General features: G+C 36.8%; 1 long non-coding RNA gene across 2 annotated transcripts in view; it reads right to left on the minus strand.

The window, feature by feature from the left end:
* Positions 1-20,085, minus strand: part of LOC149131480 (uncharacterized) — a 520,436-nt gene extending 500,351 nt beyond the window's left edge. For both annotated transcript variants that reach the window (XR_016237822.1, XR_016237821.1), the window contains exon 1: positions 15,259-20,085. This is a non-coding gene — a long non-coding RNA (uncharacterized LOC149131480). The remainder of the gene's footprint in view (positions 1-15,258) is intronic.
* Positions 20,086-22,500: the final 2,415 nt, after the last annotated feature.

Consider the following 22,500-nt stretch of genomic DNA (forward strand, 5'->3'; position numbering starts at 1 on the left):
CCTGAGTGGTTGCAGTGCATCTGAGCAGTTGCAGCACACCTGAGCAGTTGCAGCACACCTGAGCTGTTGTAGCATACCTGAGCAGCTGTAGCACACCTGTTAACTTGTTAACTTTATCCCTAAATCCAACAAGTCTAAGTGCATTTGAGGTTGCTTCAAATTGTGAGATCCTAAATTGTCACTTGTTTAGCTTATCCCTAAATCGTAGACTTTTTAAGGTCCCTTCAGATTGTGAGACCCTAAATAGTAACTTGTTTAACTTATCCCTAAATCTAACAAGTCTAAGTGCATTTGAGGCTGCTTCAAATTGTGAGACCCTAAATTGTCACTTGTTTAGCTTATCCCTAAATCTAACATAATCAAGAACTTTTTGAAGTCTTTTCAGATTATGAGACCCTAAACCCTGCACAATCTAGAAATTCATTATTCAAATTGTTCTTCAGCTCTTTTGCAGCAATAAAATGTGACCCCCACCTCTCCTCCATCACACCAATGATAGTAACATAACTTAGATACTATCAATAAATAATTTACTATTTATGTTCAGCAAAGACTAATTACAATTCATTATCATTTGATGATGGAGTGAGGGTGCAAGGTTAACTGCAATTTAAACACTGATGACCATCGATTATTGGTTCATAACATTTCAAATGTTTTTTGGGTTTTTTCTGGTAGCAGATGATTTGTCATCATCATTGCTTTTCAACGTCTTCATCATTTTAACATCCATTTTTCCATGTTTGCATGGGTCAGATGGAACTCACCAAGGCAGATTTTTTTTCATGACTGGATACCCTTCCTGTTTCCAACACTCATGTATTCCCAAGTAAGATAATATTGCTCCATGGTCAGACATGTTTTTCATGGAAAACAGGAAACAAACCACATCATGTGTATGATGATGATGATGCCCATTTGTAAGCATCACATGATGTTAAGTCAAGGTTACACAGACGCACACGAGGGCTTCTTTTTGTTTCCTGTTACCAAATCCATTCACAAAGCTTTGGTCAACCCCGAGCTGTGGTGAAAAACAAAAACTTACTCAAGGTGCCACACAGTGGGACTGAACCCAAAACCACACGTTTGGAAAGCAAGTTTCTTAACTACACAACAACATGCATGCCTGATATGGCAGCTCATCATTATATGGTTTAAGCAAATATGAGCCAAGGGAAATAACTAAAAATGATCAATGGCATGTACATGGTCAACATAGATAAATACAGGTACATTAAATGCCATACAATATAAATTGTTGGTTTATTAAAATTATCTCCACATCTGGAGGATGTGTCACAATCACTAAATGGCAATTGAGAACAGCCCCTTAGGAAGAAGGTGAGATAATCCCAGGAATCAAGAGTTGCCAAAGTTGTTATGCCATTGAAAAGGACAGGCATATTGTCTGGAGGTAAGAGAATAGCCTCAATAGGCATGATCGGCATGACAGTTGTCCTATTTCCAGTAGCCATGGGGCATAGACGTATACAAATAGAGTATAATACATTGATGACTGAGGTGATTTGCATTTTTTAATTAAAAACCAGCTAAGCGAGATAAACTGGAGTGGCCAGTGGTAAGTATATGAACAAAGACTAATGCAGGTACATCAAATACCATATAACATAAATTCTTGATTCTTTTAAAATTATCTCTGCCTCCAGATGATACATCATAATTATCAAATGGCAATAAAGACCAGCTTGATTGGAAAAGGGGAGATAACCTTAAGAATCATGACCACTAGTATACCAGAAACACGTGTCAACAACTGACCCCTTATCTCCTGATAATAAACCTACCCTTTTCCTTAACCCTTTTGATACCAGCCCGGCTGAGACCGCCTCTAGCTCTGTAGTACAAATGTCTTATTTGCAAAAGGTCTGAATTAAAATCTTCCACCAAACCTTAGTCACAATTTATGTTCCTAACATTAGTTTAATGATAACGAAGTTATTTTACTAATTTTTTTGTCATATTTAAAATTAATGGAAAGAAACAGAGAACATCTCAAAAGAAATATGGTAACGAACGGGTTAATAGCATGTCAACTTTGAAGAATCATATTTATTATAGGTAGTCGTTTGGAAGTGCATGGTGTTTGGGTAATGGCTCGTAGAATTGGAAATGGAATATAGATGTTGGCTGAGGAACATGACAATCTAAACATTTCTTAGTTAGCAATGTCAACATTTGATCTCCTGTGATGTGAATTGAGGTTTTAAAAATTCAATTTGACGCATGAAAGTAAATATCACATGAAAGGTGGTGGCAAAAATTGATTTCAAAATAATTAATTCTGGAAAATCTTTTAAGTTCTACATGTATATAAACACACATACACACAAAACACACACACACACACACACACACACACACACACACACAACACACACATACATACATATACACATATATAAATCTATGTGTAAGTGCATGTAAAAATGTGTGAGTGTGTATGTAAGTGTATATATATATATATATATATATATATATATATATATATATATATACACACACACATACATATATACATACATATACACACGTACACTAGCACATACATGCATATGTTACAAGTACCCTCAGTTCTTCAGCTTGCAAATAATATAACTACAGCTGCTACAGTAGCCAAAACCACCAAGTCCACTACTACTACTACTACTACTACTACTGTACTTACTACAAGTCACTGGCAGAGTCCCTACATGGCCATTCAACCAGCTAGAAATAGTTGGAAAACCTATTTCCAATTACTGACTATCTTAAAAAAAGGGTAAGGATACATTGGACAATGCAGCTCTTGATGTACAATGCCTGCAAGTAGGAGGGGATGGTCAGAGGTGGAATGCTTCTGATCACATGTCTGTATTGTCACAGTTGACCATGGGCTAAACAGCAACAGCCGCATTCGTATTTATCTATGTTATCTATGTTCCCCCATTGTTCCTTAAAAGGGATTGACTCCCATCAATATTAACGAGACAGGATCTTTTCTGTCTGAACCCCTCTTCAGCCTTGTTTGCAATGCCTCTGTTTTGACGCTTTGTGGTCACATTGACATTGCATAACCATTTCTGCTGATATTTGAATAATCACAAAAACTGATCAATATTTTTCTCAGCTGAAATCATTCATGTGTTGGAATGAAGACTTTGCTCTTAAATATCACTGATTCTGTGATGGACAATATTAGAAAATGATTTTTTTTCCTTTTCACTTATAATGCTTATTTTATTGCATAATGAATGCTGTTAACCTCTTTTGCAAAAGAAGAACACACTTGGCACTCTTTGACTTCATCCGTTATCATTGTAAGATCTCTCTTTTCTCCAGGAGCAGTGATTCTCAGACACTTATACTCCATCTCTTTACTCAGGTGAAAAAAAGACAACAGCAACATATCGTCTCCCGTTTCTTCAAAGTGACCAGATGAAAGGTTCTGATATTGAAGAAATAACTGGACTCCGTCAGCCAGAATGACAAGGGTTCCAGTTCATTGAAGAAATATTGAAGAGGAGATAACAGCTACACATCATCTCCCGTTTCTCCAAGTAACCCGAGGAAACTCTGAAAAATTAAAGAACTTTAACTTTGAAATATTCTTTTCTACTCTAAGCACAAGGTCCATAATTTTGGGGGAGGGGCCAGTCGATTAGATCGATGCCAGTGTGCTCTAAGCACTAGGCCCAAAATTTTGGTGGAGGGGGCCAGTCGATTAGATCGACCCCAGTATGCAACTGGTACTTAATTTATCAACACCGAAAGGATGAAAAGCAAAGTTGACCTCAGCGGAATTTGAACTCAGAATGTAAGGACAGATGAAATAGCGCTAAGCAGTTTGCCCGGAGTGCTAATGATTCTGCCAGCTCGTAGTATTCTGACTTTGAAACATGGAAGAAATAACTGGACTCCATCAGTTACAATGGCAAAGGTTTCAGTTCGTCCAATCACTGGAACACCCAGCTTGAGAAATTAACATGTGGGTGGCGGAGCACTCTACAGACACACATACCATTAATGTAGCATTCAGGGAGATTTAGCATGGCACACAATGTGAAAGGGTTGGCTCTCTGAATTACAGTTACACCTTATTTCTGCCAGCTGAGTGGACTGGGGCAATGTGAAATAAGTGTTTTGCTCAGGGACACAGTACACAACCAGGTACTGAGCACACAAACATATGATTGTGAGCCAAGTACTCTAAGTACTCTAACCATTTAACCATGTGGCTTCACTGAAGAAATAAAGGCTACACACATTAACTGCTGTTGTTCAGTTTTTACTTCTGTATTCAATTCATGTTGCATTGTTTCAGCCTTTTAATCTTGTATGGATGCATATTTACATACAGATATATATATAAACATATATACATACATATATACATGTAATAAGCGTACAAACACAAACACATATATGCATGGAAGCCTATATGCATATATATATATATTTGTATATACACCTACACACACATATATATGTATATATGTTTCTATATATCTGTATGTATATATATATATACACATAAGTTTGTGTGTGTGTGTGTGTGCGTGCGTGCGTGCGTGCGTGCGTGCGTGTGTGCGTGTGTGTGTGTGTGTGTGTGTGTGTGTGTGTGCATGCATGTATTTATGTAAATATCTTTGAGAATTTCCAAAAACCGTAGTTCATTTTTGGAACATTAAGATTGTTATCAAAACTTGGCATCAAAATCTTCTATTTTCGAACATGCACCGAGACCAAGTTGTGATCAATACCACAACATATATAGATCCAAATTAATGCTACAATTGATACACATTGCATAGAATGGTAAGAATTCCTACAATGCACCACTAATGAAGGTCAGTAAATTTGTTACAAGAGATTAGTGATGAAACCTAATATTTTCCAGATTATTATATGCATGCTGACTCATTGGCATATACAATGCACTTTTAACAGAAAAGGGTTGATTGTAATTTTGAAGTTTCAGTCTGGAGCTCTCGTTGGACAATCCATTAAAAGCTAGGGGAGTCAAGTTGAGTTGTATTTATTATGACTTGATATAAGAAAAAAATAAGACCAAACCATTAATATAATAGGTACAGGCATGGCAGTTGGGTAAGAAGTTTGGTTTGGTAAGAAGTTTGCTCCCCAACCACATGGTCTCAGGTTCAGTTCCACTGCACGGTACTTTAGGCAAGTGTCTTCTTCTATAGCCTTGGGCTGTCCAAAGTGTTGTGGGTGGATTCAGTAGACAGAAATTGAAAGAAGCCCATGGTGTGTGTGTGTATATATATATATATATATATATATATATATATATATATATATATGTTCAGCAGTATTAGCACCAAGCATAAGCAAACTTTGGTTTAGTTAAAATATGTTTGTGACATATTCCAACTTCTAAATGCAAATTCACTGCAGTTTCCATGGAGAAAAAATATTCTAGAAATTTTTTCTTCTTTTTTTCCTCCACAGTAACTGAATTTGTATTTAGAAGCTGAAATATGCCACAGACATATTTTAACTAACCTAAAGCTCACATATATGAATAGATAAATATATTATAATAATAATAATAATAATAATAATAATAATAATAATAATAATAATAATCCTTGGATGGAATTTATAAATATTAAAACAATTAAAATATTAAAATATTTACAAATTCCACTCAGGGATTGTTATTATTATTGTTATTATTATTCCTTTCTTCCTCTTATGATACCAATATATATATATATATAACTCAGCTCAACATTACTTAAAGTTTCATGGATGTAGAACAAAGCCATTAAACCTTAGATGTGCAGAGTTGCGTCTGATAAAGTAGATGTCTTCTGTATCCATATGACTAGGTGAACATGAGGCAAACTGCTATTAAATCTATCTATCTATCGCTCTATCTGTCTATGTATGTATTATGTATGTATGTATGTATCTATCTATCTGTCTGTCTGTTTATCAGTCTGTCTGTTTATCAGTCTGTCTGTTTATCAGTCTGTCTAACTGTCTATCTGTTTATTAGTCTGTCTATCCATCTGTCTATGTATGTATGTATGTATCTGTCTATCTATCTATCTGTCTATCTATCTATCTGTCTATCTATCTATCTGTCTATCTATCTATCAGTCTCTATCTATCTATCTATCTATGTATATACATACACACATGTAATTACATGTACCTACCTATACACACATACGTGATTATATGATACACACATACACACATTATTACAGGAACATATTTATACATCCATACACGTTCATGATGGCTTGAAAAACCCTATGCCATTTCATACACATGCAAACACACACACTCACACGTGATTATATGTGTCCCTATATATGTATACATACACATTTTATTACATACCTATGCGCATTCACATGTGATATATGAAACACACATACACACACCGTCACATGAACACACCTACATATCCACACAAACATTCATTATAGATTTTAAAAACCTATGTAATTTCATATACACACACACACACACACACACACACACATTATTACATGTACATACGTACAAATGCTCACTCACATGCATTCACACACATTATTCTAAGCACATACTTTCACACATACACACACATATGCATGCATCATTACACGAACATATATATACCATATATAAAAATATACATACATATACTATATATAAAATATACACATATAATATAATTAATTATACACATGAAGACAGACATATATATATATATATATATATATATATATATATATATATATATATATATGTATGTATGTATGTATACAGAAGGAGAGAGAAAGAGAGAGATAGGTAGTTAGGGAGAAATATATATATGTATAGAAAGTGGCAGAGTAATAGAATGAAGGATGGAGAGAATGAAATACAAGTTTTCTTAAAGAAGCAGTCATTGTCACACCTTGTGGGAGGAGAAGGAAGAGCTAACCAGACATTCATAAAATTCCACTCCTTATGTCATGAGTAGCACACACACAAGCACACATGTACATATAAGACATATTCTTATGAGTGTGTGTATGTTTGTGTGTGTGTGTGTGTGTGTATACTGAGAGAGATTGAGAGATAGATATATAGGTAGATAGGGAGACAGATAAATAAATACATACAAAGATGGACAGACAGACAGATGGGTAGATAGAAAGATAGGTAAATATGCATGTACATATACGTACAGAACACACATACATATATATATATTTATATACACATGCACGCACACACACACACACACACATAACCTATCCTCAACATCATCATCATCATCATTTTCGTCACTATTAATTCAAATTATATCCAAGTCACCTTCGTGCTTTCATATTTCCAAGGCCTACAAAATAAAGTCCCAAATATTTTAAGTGGAGGTGGCCACATCACTACCATTTCAAATTTAATACCTTATTGCTATGGTAAAAAAAAAAATTTAAAAAAAAAATTAAGAAAATATAAATAAAACAAGAATCTAGACAATTTCCAAAAGTCCTTAACCAAAACTGCGCAATAAGAAGTGGAAGCTTTGACTGTCTGACTGTTTGGAGTAAATTCTTTAAGAAGCACGAGAGTGTTGGAACCACCAGCGACAGAATGAGTCCGAGAGAAGCACGTGTGATGATGTAATCGACCGGTACACAGTCGTTTGGTGTCTGTGCATTACTGATTTGTAAGTTAATGTCAAACAGCTGTTATCACGTGCAGGACGGATCTGGCTATTAAGGGAGTCTATCGAGAATATCGACTCATGTCTTCCGTTGGCAAGGAAGACGAACAGGTTGCCATCCTGTGACTGGTGTTTGTGATGAATGAAGTTGTGAGGGGAAACACAGTTGCAAATGTTTAAGGAAGAGATCGTTCCCCGCCCCCTTCTTTTTTTTTCCACTCCCCGTTTCAAGCTGAGTCCTCATCAACTTCTTCAAGTACCCCTTGGAGTGGAATATAAGGGCCAGAAAGGAAGTGGATTGCAGTGTTTGAGTAAGTTTTCGAAAGTTTGGTGAGGTATCTGAGGTAAAGTTGGTATGGTTAAACGGACCCTAACCAATATATTATACAGTGTTGTGAGTTGTCCCTAGGCACTGTAAGCATGTCAGGGTACCCAACGGTTATATGTAAGGTACCCTGAATCACACTATATGGTTACCTCCACAGCTACCACTATCACTCGGTTACATTTTGGGTATCCATCGTTGTCATATTGTTTTCTATTGTTATTACTAGTTCACCATCATCATCATCATTTAACGTCCATTTCCAATGCTGGCATGGGCTGGACAGTTTGATAGGAGCTGTTCTTGAGCAAGACACTTCATTTCACATTACTCCAGTCCACTCAGCTGGCATGAATGAGTCGTACCTTCCTGAATGCCCTAAACTCAAAGGGCCCGTTTCTCAGTTTTCACAGTACATTTGTCTCCCATTGGATGGGGCACCAGTCCATAGCAGGATTATTTAATGTTATCTTTTTATAAATGTGTCTCATCTTTATTCTTGTTGTCAGTCTTTTATTTTCCATTACCTCTTGTATTTTTTTTTTTGTGTGTTTTTGTATTTCATCTTGACCCTGAATCTCACATTTCTGAGCCCTTCTGGTTTGTTCCCAATGAAATGAAATCATTGTTATTGCAACCTTTATTAAGTGACTTTGCCTTTCATCCTTTCAGGGTTGATTAAATAAGTACCAGTTATGCACTGGGGTCGATATAATCGACTTAATCCCGTCCTCCAAATTTGAGGCCTTGTGCTTCCAGTAGAAAGGATTATTATTATTATTATTATTATTATTATTATTATTATTACCACCACCACCTTAGCGAAGGCAGAGGTATTGTTTTCAGTCATATTTGTTTGTTTGTCTATGGACAAAATATCTCAAGAACCGCTGGATGGATTTGAATGAAACTTTCAGGGATGTTTGGCTTCATGACTGGCATAGACTTAATAGATTTTGGGATCGATCCAGTACCAGACAAGGGTTCTAGATCATTTTTCTGATGTTTTTTTACTTAATTTTTGAGAGTGGTTGGGTTCATCTTTAGTATTCTCGTTTGTGAGAACAGTCGAGTTTATTTCAGATATTCACAATTTAAAAAACATGTCTGTCTAATCATTGAGAGGATGTTGGTGTTGCCTTGGTGAAGGTTTGAGCTCTTGTTATCATCATTACTATTATTGTTCATTTAACATCCGCTTTCCATGCTGGCATGGGTTGGATGGTTTGACTGGAAAACTGGTAAGCCAAGGGGCTGCACCAGGTTCCGATCTTATCATTATCATTATTATTATTATTATTATTAACATGGTTCTTTGTGTTTTGAGTTCAAATTCCACCAAGGCCATGCTTGGTTTTCTATTTGCGGGAGTTATTAAAATAATATACTAATCAAATACTGAGGTTAATAGTTTCAACTAACCCCATCCCCTCAAAACTGCTGGCCTTCAGCCTAAATTAGAAACCATTATTATTATTATTACTATTATTATTATCATCATTATTATTATTATTACTATTATTATTATTATTATTATTAATATTATTATTATTATTATTATTCTTTCTGGCCGTACTGTTAGTGTGCTGGACAAAATGCTCAGCAGCATTTTGCCTGTCTTTGCATTCTGAGTTCAAATTCCACTGATGCCAACTTTGCTTTTCATTCTTTTTTTGGGAGGGTCGATAAAATAAGTACCAGTTGAATACTGGGGTCGATGTAATTGCCAAATCTCCTCCCCCAAAATTGCTACCCTTGTGGCAAAATTTGAAACCATCATCATCATCAACAGCAGCAGCTCCGAAATTATCATCATTTGAAATCATCGTTTTTATTATGATTATATTCTACTGTTGTATTATTGATATTAACAAGGCCATGCTGCTGAAAACTGGTCCTTTGAATTGTCATATTCATCCTAGCAATACATCCTATTAATACTCCCGCATCAACCCCTTCTTTCACAAGCAGAAAATCGGGGTCTAACAACACAGGCAAGACAAATTTTTAAAAGAATGAACTGCTATTTTATTTATTTTTCATAAAATAACAATAACACGAAGCGCAAAAAAAAGCAAGAAGTGTAAAAGTGTCTCTGTTAACCACGTGTCTATAGAAGTCTTGGCACATCCTGCTAGATCGAAGAAGAGGGAGAGAGAGAGAGAGAGACAAAAAAAAAAGGAGAGAGAAGTGAGGCGAGGGAGACAGAAACAAGCGGATGCAGGATGGAGTTAGAGATTGCGAGACGCTGAAGTGATAAGCAGGCAGGTTGGCTGTTAATGTTCGTAAACGCAGGTTCATAGAAATACACAGCAGACACGTGTGTGTGCGTGTGTGTGCGTGTATGTGTGTATGCATATGTATGAGTGTTTGTGTGTGTGTGTGTGTGTGCATCTGTGGGTCTGGGCAAACATACTTGCATGTGGCTGCGCAGAGAAGAAATTTACTCGGTGCAACAGGTAGTACACATGTGAGCTTAATTTTAGCATCTGTTGCACGCGTGCTAGCATTGTATTCTGCGTTGAAAGAGAGTGCGTTTATGCAATCAGAAATACCTACACGCACATCTATGTGTTTGTGCTTATATATACATATATATGTGTGTGTGTGTGTGTGTGTGTGTGTGTGTGTGTGTGTGTGTGTGTGTGTGTGTGTGTGTGCATGTATAATATTACATATACACACATACAAGCATGTATGACTGCGTGCACATACATACATACATACATATATATATATATATATATGTATATATATATATATATATATATATATATATACACGCACATACATATATACATTTAAATCTACGGATAACAACAGGTAATCGAAACTGTGCCGGTGATTTACTCATCATCTATTTACACATTTTGTACAATATATACATATATATATACATACATATATACATATATATATATATATATTTACATATATATATTTATATATATATATATATTTATTTATTTTTATGTATGTATGTACATGTACACATGTATATATTGAGAAACTGTCTACCATATGTGTGTGCCGTGTCTTTCTCACTGTCTGTCTTTTTCTCTCTCTTTTTTCCTCTGTCATTCTGTCTGTACACACAACTACACAACCACACACACACAAACACACAAACACAGAAACAAATTTGTGATGAAATCCTGTTATACAGTAGTAGTCTTTTCATCAATTTCGAAATTAGCACCCCTATTATTAATGCATTATTATTGTTATCATCATCATCATCATCATTAGTATAAGGTAATAATTCAAAAGATTGGACACTGTCAAATGTATTTATATATTGTTATGAATATCTCATATGTGTGTGCGCGTGCATGTGTGTGTGCCTGTCTATATATATATATATATATATATATATATATATATATATGTATGAAATCAGTGTTTATTTATTGACCCTACCACCAATACCAGTGCATGCTTTGAGTTCAAATCCCACCAAGGACAACCTTGTCTTGCTACTCATCAAGGGTCGATAAAACAACTGCCATGCAAGCACATGAAGTGAATGAAATACACATACACATACACACACACACACACACATGCACATACACACATCCACACATACACCCCACACATATACACTCTCTCATGCTCGCACATACGCACACATACACATACATGCACACACACATGCACTCATGCACACACATGCACACACACACTCATCCTCACACATATGCATACATATGCACACACATGCATGCATACATGCACATGTACACACACATGCACACACATGCATGCACACATGCACATGCACACACACACACATGTACTCTCATGCACGCACACACATGCATACGCATGCACATGCATGCACACACACACATATGGTGTTTAAAGACCTTTCGTTCATTGCCTTTATGTCCCCTCTCAACTGTGCCCCTGTGGCTAATAAAAGAGATCATCATCATCATCATCATCATTAGTTGCCTTTCATCCTTTTAGGGTGGATAAAATAAGTACCCCTTGAGCCCTGGGTGGCTGATGTGACCAACTTGCACTTCCCCTCAAAATTGCTGGCCTTGTGCCAAAAATTAGAAAGAATCATCATCATCATCATCATCATCATCATTATTATTAATTCTATGCTTGTTTCTTGCTTTCTTTTCTTTTCTTTTCTTACTTTTTTTTTTTACATGATTGATTCAGTGTAACACCTTACTACCATATTTAGAATGCTCCCTCGAGGCTAATGTAAATCACCACCACCATCATCATCATCATCATCGTCATCATCATTATCACCATCACCATCATTATCATTATCATTAGTATTATTGCTGTTGTTGTTGTTGTTGTTATATGTAAGGTTGTGAGCTGGCAGATTTGTTAGAACACTGGGGAACCAAAAAACAAAAAAAAATACCAAATTGCCTTACAGAATTTGGTCCAGCTCTTTCTTTTACATTCTGAGTTCAAATCCAGCCAAAGTCAGCTTTGTTCTTTGCTCCTTCTGGTATCGATAAAACGAAGCACCCCAGTACCAGTGAAACACTGGGGGTCACTGTAATCGACAGACAGCCTCTCCTCAAAACTTTTAACCTCATGCCTTCTTAATGTCTGGAGTTCAAATCCTGCAGTGGTTCACTTTAATTTTCATCCCTTCAATGTTGATAAACTAGAATACCAGTCAAATACTGGGTCAATGTTATCAACTAATAGCCAATCCTCAAAATTGCAGACCATGTGCCTAGATCAGAAACTATTATTATTATTATTATTATTGTTGTTGTTGTAATTGTTATTTTTGTTGTTGTTGTTGTTGGTGGTGGTGCCATCTTCAAAGCATTTTTTGAAATTCCTTTACATTCTGTGGTTCAAATTCCACTCTGGGCTGACTTTAGCCTTCCTTCATTCTGGGACCAGTAAAAACAATGATATTATTATCTCGTCTTATTCACAATGGTTCCATCCATTTCTTTGATGCTCCAGCAGAAAGCATGAACACCACAACTTTACCCGGAAATTGTCTTCTGTGCTACAAGGAAATGATGCTGATGACATCATAGAAATTAAGTACTCCTGATAGTTCACGTGAAACATTAGAAATTTATTTGTTGTTATTATTATTATTATTATTATTATTATTATTAAATTCTGCTGAGGTTGAATTTGCCTTTCATCCTTTCAGGGTCGTTAAATAAAGTACCAGTGAAACACTGGGGTCGATGTAATCAACTAGTTCCCTCCCCCACAATTTCAGGCCTTGTGCTTATAGCTGAAAGGGTTATTATTATCATCACCATTATTATTATTATTATTATTATTATTATTAATTCAGTCGAGGTCAATTTTGCCTTTCATCCTTTTGGGGTCAATAAATTAAGTACCAGTGTAATACTAGGGAGGGTCGATATAATGGACTAGTCCCCCTCCCCTAAACTGGCTGCCCTTCTGGCAAAATTTGAAACCATCATCATTATCATCATCATCATTGTTATCATTATTGTTATTGTAGCAGGTTAGCTGCCAGAACTGTTAGCATGCTCGATAAAATGCTTAGCGCCATTTAGCCCACCTTCACACACTGAGTTCAAATCCCACCAAGGTTTACTTTCTCCTTCACCCTTTCAGGGGTCAATGAAAATAAATACCAGTTGAGCCCTGGGGTAGATGAAATCAGCTTTCCCTTACCCCGTGAAATTGTGGGCCTTGTACCAAAATTTGAAACCATCATCATCATCATCATTATTATTATTATTATTATTATTATTATTACAATCAGGCTTTGTGCCTTTAATAGAAAAGATTATTATTATTGTTGCTTTTGTGGCTCCAGGGTTCATGAAATACCCACCAGTTATACACTGGGGTTGATGTTCCCTTAAAATTTCTGGCCTTGCTGTATAAAAATGTGAAACCATTATTATTATTGCCATTAGCATTATTATTATCATTATTATATTGTTATTATTATTATTATCATTATTATTGAGTAATAATATCTACGTAAGATGAGGGCAGCACATACAGAAAACATTCAAATCCACTTGCAATATTACAAAGACGGAAAACAAAAATTACGTTAATAATAATAGGTATTTCGTAAATGTATATATATATATATAGTATTGAAATGGTGTATAAGTGCATAGCAATAAAATATAATAACAATAGAATTATACATGTGCTTGTATGTGTGTATATATTAATCTGTGTATGTAGGATTGCATGTATGTACATATATATATATATATATATATATATATATATATATATACGTATATATATGTATGTATGCATGTGTATATGTGTGTGTGTGTATATTATACATACATATTATAGATATATAGTATATAAACAAAACTATTAAATGTATGTTTAGTATATATATATTATATATAATATACATAATATACATACATAATATATATATATATATATATATATATATATATCATCATCATCATCATCATCGTTTAACGTCTGCTTTCCATGCTAGCATGGGTTGGACGATTTGACTGAGGACTGGTGAAACCGGATGGCAACACCAGGCTCCAATCTAATTTGGCAATGTATATTATATATAATATATATCTGGTATATCAAGTATAATATACAGGATGAAAATATAAAAATATTATATGTTAACTTTTAAATGACATTAAAGTTACATATTGAGAGCACATGATGTAAGATATGCATACAAACATAGAGATATAAACACATTTCCACATACAGCTACACGCATACACATGCACGCGTGTGTATGTGTATGTGTGTATGTGTGTGTGTGTTTGTGTCTGTGTGTGTAAAGAAAAGTTTCTGTCCAGCAGCAGTAAAGAGTTATGGGATAAGTGAGTCGGAATACATCAGCCAGAAGCGTACAGATCTATATTACCTCTCTGCCACAGCAGAATCAAACATTTATTACTAGAGTGTAGACCTTTGACCTCTCCCTTCCTCCCTTCCCCTTGCACTTTTCCCCTCCCACTCCTTTTCCTTCCACCACCACCCACACATATATATGCACATGTACACACACATATGCACACAGATATACACACAAACAAACCAAATGAAACTGGATTTATATCGCGTCAAAACATATATAAACTTCGAATCTGGAAAGTAAAATGGGACAGTAAGTTCCGTGTTGAGGGCGTGGAGCTGGGGGAACTCTGAAAATCGGAGAAAAGATGCATGGGTGGATGGGTGAATTAAGAGGTCAGAGGGGAGTGTTGTAGGAGGGGGGTGTAGAGGTTGCAGGTTCAAGTTCTTCAGTTCTTACCTGAGCTCTATCCGTGGTGGCCCCAGAGTCGTCAGCGAGGGGCGGGTGTAAAGCGTCGTCGAGGTCCTCAGGTAGTATAGCGTCCCAGCTGCCGCTGCTGTTTACTCGTGCCACGGGTATCCGACTGGACACCTGTTTGCCCTCCTTTTGCGATTGTTGTTGTTGTTGTTGTTGCTGCTGTTGCTGCTGCTGCTGTTGTTGTTGGACACTTGTGGTCATCTTGGCCGGGTCGTGAACACCAAGCGTCACTTCGTCCGCGAGCAGCAGTCAATGTAACTCCTATGAATGCCACAAGTACAGAAGACGGTTCCACCGTTGTTGTATTCCGTAAACACTGCCATCAACACCGAAACGGCAGCCAGTATTATTATTATTATTATTATTATTATTATTATTATTATTATAATTGTTGTTGTTGTTGTTGCTTGTGTTGCTGGTGTTGTTGTTGTTGTTGTTGTTACTGTTGCGGTTTTTGTTTGAAGACGACGAAAAACTTTCGGATGGGAAAAAAGGTAAAATCCAGGTTTCCGTGTGTATGTGTATGCATTTATTACATATGTGTTCATGTGCTTGTGTGTGTATGTTTATGTATGTTTTTGTGTGTGTGTTTATGGCAGGGTGACGAAGCGAGCAAGCAAAAGAAGAAGAAGAAGAAGAGAGAGACAGAGAGAGAGAGAGAAGGAGAGAAAGGGGGGGTTACAAAGAAGAAGTAAATAAAAGAAACTGTTGATGACAAATATGATGATGATGATGATGATGGTAATGGCGGCGGCGGCGGTGGGTGGGTGGGTGGTGGTGGTGGTGGTGGTGGTGACGAGGAAGAAGAAAGAGGAGAGGAAGAATAAAGGAGCAAGCAGAAGCTGATAGAGAGTCTGAATGGATAATCGGAAGCAGAGTGCGAGAAGGGAGAGCAAGGGAAGGATGAATGGATGAACGGGGGAGACGGAGAGATGAGTGAATGGATCAGAGAAGAGAGGGAGCGAGTGTGTAAGTAAGGGGACAGGAAGAAAAGAGAATCGGGGGGAGAGGAGGTTGAGGAGAAGGATTACATGGACAGATAGGTACGTGTGTGTGTGGGGGGGTATGTGTGGGAGTATATATAAATATATATATATATATATGTGTATATGTATATATATATATATATATATATATATATATATATATATAAAGAAATAGATAGATAGATAGATAGATAGATAGATAGATAGATAGATAGATAAATTGAGAGAGAGAGATAGATCGATGGATAGATGGATGTATATAGAAACAGCTGGGGTGGGGGGGGGTGATATAGAGTTTTGCGTATATTTTTACGGATAAAGAAAAAGTTAGATGGATTGACTGAGCGAAAGAAAAAAATTCAAGGGATGAAAATTATAGGCATATATATACATACATATTTACACACACATGCACACATACACACATGCATGCACATATATGTATGTATGTATATGTGTGTGTGTGTACTTGTATGTGGAGATAGGTAAACTTAGAGACAGACAGAATGGGGGAGAAAGTTAGGGAGAGAAAGATTAAAAAAAAGACGAACAGATAAATAAAAAAAAGAAGATGCTGAATGAATAGTCAGTTGATGGATAGATGGCTAGCCAACTATCTAGTTCGTTTAGGTATGGGATAGACAAATAGACAGATAGACAGATAGATAGGTTAGTATGTAGGTATAGGTGGTTGGTGTGATAAATCTTGTACAGAGGTTATGTTGTTAGGTAGGTAGACAGAGTGATAGATAGATAGATTGATTGATAGAGAGAGAGAGAGAAGAAATGTAGAGATAGATAGATAGATGAATAAAGAGAGAAAGTGATTGTTTGATGAAGGAAAAGAATGGGAATTTAGTGACAACAGGTAGACGGAAGACTTAAAGAGATCGGGTGGAGAATTTACTGAGAAATTAGTTTAAAAGCTATCTATCTGTCTTTCTATCCACCCATCTATTATCTGACTGTCTTTCTATATGCATGTATTTATATATATATATGTATGTATACACAAGCAGAAACACACACAGAGATAGATAGATAGATAGATAGATAGATAGATAGATAGATAGATAGATAGATAGATAGATAGATAGATAGATAGATAGATAGATGGATGGATGGATGGATGGATGGATGGATGGATGGATGGATAGATATACAGATAAAAGAGGGAGTTACAGATGTATGGTCTGTGGATGGAGTGGAGTAGATTGATGAGTTTTAAAGAATTAAAATAGGGATATATGTGTGTGTGACAGAGAGAGAGAGAGAGAGAGAGAAAGAGAGAAAAGGGTGCACAGAAGAAGAGAAGTAGAGATGAGTAAAAGAAAAGGTTTTTTAAGGGTGAAATGAAGATATGAATAAAAGGAGAAAGAGTTTGGAGAGAATGAAAGATAGAATTATAAAGTCTGAGAGAGAGAAAGAAGAGAGAATGAGTGGGTGAAGGTGAATGAACTTGTGAGAAATGGAGAGATGAGTAGAAAAAATAAGAGTTTAGAGCAAGGGGAAAGAGGAAGTGTAAAAAAGAAAGTGAAAGTAGATGAGTTAGTGAAAGATAGAGAGGTGAGTAGAGGAAGAAGTGGAACTTTAGTGAAAGAGAGAAAGGAAGACAGAGCGTGTGAGAGAAAGAGAGATAGTGAAAGTAGAGAAACTTGTGTGTGCATGAAAGGGAGATATGAGTGAAAGGAGGAGTAGAATTTGATAGAGAGAGAGAGAAAGAGAATGTGAGTGTAGGTGAGAGGAAAACAGACAGAGACAGCGAGATAGCTAGAGACAGAACAGAGAGAGAAAGAAGGAGAGAGAGTCTGTGTGAGTGAGAAAGAGACGAACAGAGGGATAGAAAGAGAGAAAGAGGTAAAGAGACAGTAGTGAGATAATCAGACTGAGAGAGGGGTGGAGAAAGATATTATGAATGAGAGAGAGAGAGAGAGAGAGAGAGAGTGGGGGGAGGTGTTTAGTTTATATGAGACGTAGAAGTGTGAAGAAAGGACTATTTAGAAAGAGGAAAGATGGAATGAAATTAAACAAAGAGGAAAGAAGGAAAAAAATGGAAAAAATGGTTAATTTTCTATTTCGAAGTGAATGTCAAGAATAGAAGTTATCGGATGAAATAGATAAAAATAAGAGGAGAAAGAGAGGAGACTTTGGAATGGTGAATGGTCTGAGAAAGAAGAGAGAAGGAAAATATCTTGGGAAGATGAGGTGAGAGAGACTTTGAAGTTGATGAAGACGGAGCCAGAGTAAGGAAACAAATTGGAAGGTGAGCGCGAGGAAGATTAACAGGTAATATGGTAGAACGGTCAGAATAACATGTACGTGGAGGTCCGATGTGTGACCGATGCTGGTGTCGGTCACAGTCCCAGAGGTGCGCCGCGCGACAGAAGGCACCGTCAGCTGCAATGCACCGGGTGTCATTGGTTTATCACGTTGAACTCACTGCATAGAGTGTACCCGGGAAAATAACTCGGTGCAGCCACGCACCGACGGAATAAAACATGAACACATGTTCATTCAACAGGCGTGCGACGCGCAAAATAAACTGCCTGTTGCCGGCTGTAAAACCACGACAGAATCATCAGTGTGCGCTTGGTTTACCTTTTTACCCGCCGCCTTCCCCTTGCCGACTTCCCCCCTCCCTTGTCGCCTTGCCGTCTTTGCAGTCTTTTACGCCTCTGCCACACCAACCTACCTTCTTCAGCAACTGCTGCTACTACTATGACTACTACTACTACTACTGCGATCACTGCTGCTGCCGCCGCTGCTATTTTCACTGATGCTGCTGACAGAGAGAGAGAGAGAGACAGCACCGCTGCCAACAGATGCACAGCAATGTGATGCTGTCTGCATGCATGTGTGCGTGTGTGTGTGTCTGTATGTGTGTGAGTGTCCTATGCCTCTATGTATGTGTGAACATGTCTGTAAGTGTACGTGTGTTTGTGTGTGAGTGGATGTATGTGTGTGTATGTGTTTGTTTGTGTGTGTGTGTATGTGCTGTATATATGCATCTATATATGCGTGTCTGTGCAAGTGTGTGCGCACATGTATGTATGTGCAATGCACCTATATATGTATGTCTGTGCAAGTGTGTGTGTGCATGTGTGCATGTGCAATGCATCAATATATATGTTTATCTGTGCAAGTGTGTGTGTGTGTGCATGTGTTCCTGTATGTGTTCTGTACGTATATGAGTGTCCTATGCATCTATGTATATGTGAATGTGACTGTGTGTGTGTGTTTGTGTTTACTATGCCCTATGTGTGTGTGTGCGCATGTGTACATTATGCAGCTGTGTGTATGTGTGTATGTGTGTTTGTATGTGTACATTATGCAGCTGTGTGTATGTGTGTATGTACCAAGCATCTATGTGAGTGAGTGTATATATGCTATGCATATATATTTATGTATGCGTGTGAAAGTCTGTGAGTTTGTATGTCTACACGTTTTGTCTGTGGGTGTGTATGCATGTACACGTATGTGTGTATGTGAGAAATGCATCTATATCTATATAGTTGAATAATGTCTGAATGAGTCTTTGCATGTGCATGTGTGTGTGAGTATGTGTGTGTGTGTGTGTTTGTAGTATGTGTGCATATATAAAGTGAGTGCATATGTATGTGTGTGTCCATACTTATAAAGTGAATGTGTTTGTACATACATATATATATACGCTTATGTGTATGTGTGTGTGTGTGTGTGTGTGTGTGTGTGTGTTTAACTTTCTGTTGTTATGAATACCAATAAGAGTATGTATGCGTATGTGTATCTGTGTCAATGCGTGTACATTTTATTGTGTGTATATGTAACTGCATGAATATGTAACTTTGTGCGTGTAGATTCATACATAGATATGGATGTATTTGTGTGTTTGTATATTCACACATAAATATATATGTGTGTGCATGCATATGTATATGTATACATAAATATATGTGTGTGTGTGTGTATATGCATATTCATACATAAATCCATGTGTGTGCATGCGTATGTATCTTTATACATAAATATCTGTGTATGTATATTCATACATAAATATATGTGTGTATGCATGCATATGCATATTCATACATAAATATATGTGTGTGTGTGTGTGTGTGTATGTGTGTATTCATGCGTAAATGTGTATGTGTGCATATATATGCATAAATATACGTGTGTGTATATGTATGTATATTCATACATAAATATATGTGTATGTGTACATGTATATATTTATAGATAAATATGTGTGCGTATGCGCATATGTATATTCATAAATAAATATATGCCTGTGTGTGTGATTAAACGCATGTGTGTGTATACGTGTATTTGTACACTTGCATGTGTGTGTGTGAGAACTTATATATGTGTGTGTGTGAGCACTTATATATGTGTGTGTGTGAGCACTTATATATATATGTGTGTGTGTGTGTGTATGAGAGTGTGTGTACTTTCATATGTGTGTTTGCATGTAAGTCAGACTATGTGATTGATTTAGTACACGTGTGTGTATATGTGTGTGTGTGTATGTGTGTGTGTGTGTGTGTGTGTGTGTGTGTGCGTGTGATAAGCTGACGAAACTGTGGTCAAGCTGACTGCGTAGTTTTAATGAAAGAAACAGTCGAACCAGGTGGAGTGAGTTGTGGCTAGTGTGGTTTGTGTGACTTGGTGGGTCTAGCAACAAGAGGCAGTGGTGTGAGGCTGGACGGAAAGGAAGGGGCAGTTGGAGAAGTGGAAGGGGGGAAGAGACAGAGGGATGGAGCATATGAGATAGAGAGAGAGAGAGAGAGAGAGAAATGGGGGGGGGAAAGGGAGAGTAGATAAGGTGAAGCGAAGAGAGCGAGACTGGATGGGTACTTGGAAATAAGAGATGGAGAAGATGAAGAAGAAGCAGGGAAAGAGAGGATAAATAAAGGGAGAGAGAGAGAGAGAGAGAGAGAGAGAGAGAGAGAGAGAGAGAGAGAGAGAGAGAGAGAGAGAGAGAGAGAGAAGAGATGGTCCAAGCAGGATAGATAGAGATATATATAAATATATGTATGTGTATGTGTGTTTGTTTATGATGTATGTAACAGAAATGAATTATATATATATATATATATATATATATATATAAATGTATGTGTGTATGTATGTATTGTATGTATGTATGTATATAAATATATACACACACACACATTTATATTTATGTGTATATATGTATGTCTAACTATCTATCTGTCAACCTTTCAATCTTTCTATCTATCTACCTATCTATCTACCGGTCCATCTGTCTGTCTATCTATTTTTCTATCCATTTACCTACCTACCAACCTATCTATCTGTCTGCCTGTCTATATGCTATAAAAAGAGAGAGAGAGGGGGAGAGGGAAAGACGAGGAGAGAGGGGGAGAGAGGGGAGAGGTGGCAAGACGGACAGACAGACAGAATATAATTGAGGACTTGCAATGAGAGAGTGAAATATGGAAATGAGGATAGGTAAGCGTTTTAAGGGTGAGTTTAAGGTTTAAAAGGGTCAGAGAGAAAGATAGCGAGAAAACGGTGTGGGGGGAGGGGGGGAGAAGAAGAAGAAGAAAGCAGAAAGAATGAGAGAAAGAAAAGAAAGAAAGAAAGAAAATGTAGAAGAAGGAAAGATAGCAGGAAATTTTGTCTTGAGGAAAAGAAAAAGAACCTCAAGAAGAAAAGAAATCGTTGATGAGGATGATGGTGATGAAGATGATGAAGATGATGATGATGAGGATGATGATGATGAGGATGGTGATGAAGATGATGAAGATGATGATGATGATGATGATGATGATGATGATGAGGATGGTGATGAAGATGATGATGGTGAAGATGATGAGGATGATGATGATGAGGATGGTGATGATGATGATGATGGTGATGATGATGAACATGATGAAGATGATGATGATGGTGATGAAGATGATGATGATGATGATGATGAACATGATGAACATGATGATGATGATGAAGATGGTGATGATGAAGATGATGATGATGGTGATGATGATGGTAATGGTGATGGTTTCTTTTATTTGCCACAGGGGCATTAAATTTGGGGGACATTAGAAGGACAGAATACAATTTGTGTGTAGGTGTGTGTGTGTAGGGGTGGGGGAGGCGGATTTACATCAAAGATGAGGAGGAAAAAAAGGGAGATGAGGGGAAATAAAAGTGATAATAATAATAATAATAATAATGATGATGATGATGACAGGAGTAGTGGTGTGAAGAGGAAATGTCAGGTTGGCAGTAG

Source organism: Octopus bimaculoides, chromosome 21, assembly GCF_046866305.1.
Source record: "Octopus bimaculoides isolate indiv1 chromosome 21, ASM4686630v1, whole genome shotgun sequence".
NCBI classification, from domain to species: domain Eukaryota; kingdom Metazoa; phylum Mollusca; class Cephalopoda; order Octopoda; family Octopodidae; genus Octopus; species Octopus bimaculoides.